A 5,383-nucleotide genomic window follows, 5' to 3' on the forward strand; every position below is an offset into this window, starting at 1 on the left:
TGTGATGTGTCGTTTTATATAACGTTCGAACGTTTGCTTTTCTGTGACGGTTAGAATCTGTCACAGAATATAACGTTCGAACTAAAAAAACAACATTCGAACGTAAAGCAGACAAATTGACATCCGAATGAGGGCAGGTAACGTTTGTTGATTACCGTTCCAACATATTAAATTTATGTTCGAACGTTTATATGTTCGAACGTTACGTTCAAATTTAGATTCCAACGTAAAGGAAACAATGTCCAAGCGTTTTCATCGTAACGTTCGGACGTTCTTTCCAATGTTAAGAAACTTGAATTCGAACGCAATAAGTACGTTCGGAGGTTTGGAACGTTAAACGTTTAAACATTCGAACGTAAGTTTCAATCGTCGCTGTAAACGTTCGAATGTGATGTGTGATAACGTTCAAACGTGTGTTCGAATGTGAAATACTATTTACAAGTTTTTATTTACATTCGAACGTACATATCAGAAATACTAAACTCATACCATTAATAAACATACCAATTGTATCATATTACATAACATATTTCATAACCAACAATATTTGTAATTGTTTTCCAAGTAGATATTAAAAATTTAATATCTATAAAAAAATTCATTTTTTTTTCTTTCCTCGTCCACCACGATTCTGTTGCAATGACATAACACGCTTCATTTGCAGCATCATCTGTCGCTGCACTTGCTCTTGGACCTCACTACGTATTCTTTCCTCCTGGTTTCTTTGTTGATCCTGCAAATGCGTCTCTAAATGATACTGTCGCTCTAAAAGGGACTCCAACTCTTGCTGTCTGGATCTCATATACTCATTCTCGTGTCATGCAGCTTCTAACTCTTTGCTAAGATTATTAATTTGTGAAGTCGATGAGGTTGAGGAGGATGAACCGGAATGCTTGAAAGATCGTCTCAAACCTCTTGCCATACTAGAGTTGGGACCAAGCACTTGTGTGAAAATGTCTATGTCACTAGTAGAGGATTCTCCAGAAACTGACTGCAACTCCATCATTTTTCCCTGCAGTTTGAAAGATCAAAACACACAAATTAATAACGTATTAAAAGAAATATAAATAAAAAAGAATTTAAACATATGTTGCATAATTTATTTAACAATAATGAACACTGCTTACATAATTATTGCAGCGGCAGGATCCATCCACTCACTATGCTCATTAGTGTGAGCAGCAGCATAAACATGTACAAGGGAAAAGTTTTCAGGATCATCACATTTCTAACAAAACGACATTAGCAAATTTATTAATTGTTGTGTTATTACTTATATAAAAGAATAACAGGAAAATAAATGAATTATATAGTTTATTAATTACCATTTTTTCAGCAAGACGATGGAATGATCTTGAACCAGCACGATGGTGAATAGTCAGAGCGGATCTATTATGTGCATTTGTAGAACTTAAGTGCTACAAATGCACATTAAGAATGTTAATTGTAATATATATATACATATAAGATAAACAACAAATATTAATGTCAATAATTAATAGAAATAAATCTAGAATACATGATATTTTGGAGATACAAAAAGATCACAACACTTTATCCAGTCGTCTAACTTCATCTGCTGGAAAGGTGACTGTGCAGCCTCTTCAAACGACTCAAACTTCTTGAAGTGGTCGTGACATCGTCCCTTGTGACGTCAGAATAGTGTAGCCATTAACTCATTCACAGTTCTCAAATCCTCGCTACGACCAAAGTCGAGGTCAAATTCATCCTAATTATAAATTAAATAGGTAAAAAGTATGATATACTAATGTAGGTGAAAGAAATGAACTGTCAAAGTAAACTCACCAGCACACAACTCTGAATGTGTTCCTTAATCTCATTCGGCACATCTCGCCAGGAGCGCACATAAAATGTAGCATAAGCTCGGACTACTGTACTATCATCTACTCCTCCAGTGGAATTATTAGGAATTGTGACTTTCAGTTTGCTATGCCTTCGATTTTTCTCAAGTGAGATGCCGCGTGTATAGCCACGACCGCGACGAGTGAATGCATCAACTAATATAGATAATGTGTATAATTTTTATACTAATATAGTTATTGAGACAAAAATATTAAATATATAAATATTTAATAACGACATTTCCTTACTAGTAGGTGTCGACTGGGCATCGTTCTCTGTATTGTTAACTTCATCTTCAGGAACGGACTCTTCAGGTGGGGATTCCTCAACAGGTTCGGGACTTGGACTTGGTAGATGGGGCACATTTCTTCTTTGTCTTTTTGGCGGCATACTTGAAATTAATTATATATACCAAAAAAATTTAATTAGATGAAATTAATTATTATTATAAAAATCTATACTCATATATGAATAAAGTTTTTAGTACTTTTAGTCTTCATCTTCGGATGTATTTTCTGTGCTTGTTTCAGAATCTCTCTCTATAACATCTTCATCATCATCATCAATCTCTTCTTCGTCCTCCTTATCCACTTCCCCTCCGGATTCTTCTTCGTCTTCTTCTTCTGACTCTTCTACTTCTTCCTCACTTTCTTGAATTGAATGATCATTTAATACAGACGGATCGAGATGGATGAGTGGGACGTCATCTCTACATAAGGGGAGCAACTCAAGTGCACCAAGGTCAACAAATAAGTTAATACCCCCTCCATCTTCCTGGTAGGCCTCTACATTCGGAGTGTCATCTTTATCTCCACTAGTATCGTAATTTGCATTCATTCCTACTTCATATATATTCTGAGGCACAAATTTTTGTACGACTCGCCAAGTTATCTCCCCACTATCTTCATCAGCATTTTTCATTGGATCAATCAAGTAATAGATTTGAGTAGCTTGACAAGCCAATACAAATGGATCATCTTCGTACCATTTATATGCAATATTTACACTCGTAAAATGATTATCCCTATATATCGAAACCTGACCACCACCTAGATCCCACCAATCACATTTAAAGACATATGTTATAGACCCACCAAGATATTTCAATCCGATAATATCACGAATGACACCATAATAATCAATATCATTTGTTCCATGACTACCCTCAACCAACACACCACAGTTTTGAGTCTTTCTATTATGTTCACAGTCCAGAGTATGGAATCTATAACCTCGAACCGTGCATGCAGTGTATCGAAGTGCTCTATTTGAAGGACCACGGGCCAATGCATACAATTCAAAAGAGACAAATTTGGGATCACGAGCATGTTGTTCCAAAATCTAACAATTCAAATAATGTTATTAATTAAATATTACTTAGAGTTAAAACTTTTATAATCTAACATATCAAGTAGGGTTTAGTTCATACACGTTGTTCAAACCATCTAGAAAATTCTTCCTTGTGTCTTGCCACTATATTCTCTACGCCTTCCATCTTAAGTTTGTCCATGTGCTCACTGTATATATATATATATGCAAAATCATATTATTTTATATCACAAAAGTTATATTTAACCTCATTGAATCTAGAAATATTTAAACCTTTTACAACGACATACCTAAGATAGTCTTCAATCTCCCGTCAATTATTTAGCACGTACCACCGAACTTTACCCAACTCTGTATCAAGTAAATCGTAACCCGTTTGTACACCCAAGGGTCGTACATTCTAAGAAAACACTGATAGCTCACGAGGAGGCGGAGCAATAAGATCAGCATTTTGCTCTTGACGATTAAATCGTGTCTCAACACCACGAAGATATAAAGAGCAAAATGTAAACCATTCATCCTGTATATAGGCCTCTGCTATTGAACCCTCAACTCTGGCTTTATTCCCAACAGTGCGTTTCAGTCGACCCAAATATCTTTCAACTGGATACATCCAACGAAACTGCACCGGTCCACCCAGCATTATCTCCCGGGGTAAATGTATTGCTAAATGGACCATGACATTAAAAAATGATGGTGGAAAGATCTGCTCGAATTTACATAATATAATAGCAATGTCTTCTTCCAGTTTCTGCAACAAATCTCGCTTTACTACCCGAGCACACAAATCCTTAAAAAACATACATAATTCGGTTATGACAACACATATGGCAGATGTTAGCTTCCCACGAATTCCCACCGGTAATAACTTCTGCAAAAATACGTGACAGTCATGACTTTTCAATCCACCAATTTTCTAGTCATCAGGGCTTACGCATCTACTGATATTTGAAGCATAACCATCTGGCAGCTTCACACCTTGCAACCATTTGCTGAAGTCCATCCTCTCCTCCCTTGTCATTGTAAAACATGCATGCGGCATGACCGCCCTATCACCTTCCACCCGTAAATGTAAATTATGTTTAATTCTCATTCTCTCAAGATCTTTCTTCGTCTTAATCGTAACTTTCGTTTTTTTACTAATACTCATCAATGTAACCAATATATTATCACAAATATTCATCTCTATGTGCATTACATCCAAACTATGTCGTAACATGCAGGATGACCAATACGACAAGTAAAAAAAAAATACTACGCTTTGTCCAATTCAATTCTGCTGCACCTCGTTTTCTCTTGTTCTTTCCCTGACCTTTGCCAAAATTGTTCGCTGCCACATGTATCAATTGTTCCAGTATCTCTTCCCCAAACAACTCATTTGGTGCAATTCTATCCTCTACTCGCCCATCAAACTTAGCGGATTCTGTTCTCCATGCATGATTATTTGGTAGATAACGTCGATGACCCATGAAACACAACTTTTGAGAATATTTTAACCACTCACTAGTAGTTTCTTTATTACACGTCGGACACGCTAACTTCCCTTTAGTACTCCAGCCGGAAAGATTCCCATATGCAGGAAAGTCATTTATCGTCCACATTACCGCAGCATGCATCTGAAAAGTTGTCGACGTCGATGCATCATAAGTTCTAACACCTATTTCCCATAACTCTTTCAGCTCTTCAATCAACGACTGCATATATATGTCAATGTCATTCCCAAGTGATCTCGGGCCGAGGATAAGTAAAGTTAACAAAAAGTTAGGCGCCTTCATGCACCTCCATGGTGGAAGGTTATACGAAATCAACACTACAGGCCAAGTGCTATAACTTGTACTCATATTCCCAAAAGGATTGAATCCATCTGTTGTGAGTCCCAGACGCACGTTTCGAGCTTCTATCCCAAACTCTAGATACTGATTATCGAAAGATTGCCATGCAAGTGAGTCAGCTGGGTTCCTCATAAATCCGTCAATATTAACTCTTTTCTCCTTGTGCCACTTCATATCGTGAGCTGTTTTCTTGCACATATATAATCTTGCAACCTAGGTCTCAATGGAAAATATCACAAGACTTTAACTGGCAGGCTTTTCTTACCCTTCCACCTCGACTCTCCGCATACAGGACATTCTTGTTTCTCCTCGTTCTCCTTCCAAAATAAAAGATAATCATTCTTGCATGCATGTATGGA

This window comes from Carya illinoinensis, chromosome 12 (assembly GCF_018687715.1).
Source record: "Carya illinoinensis cultivar Pawnee chromosome 12, C.illinoinensisPawnee_v1, whole genome shotgun sequence".
In the NCBI taxonomy this organism is placed as follows: domain Eukaryota; kingdom Viridiplantae; phylum Streptophyta; class Magnoliopsida; order Fagales; family Juglandaceae; genus Carya; species Carya illinoinensis.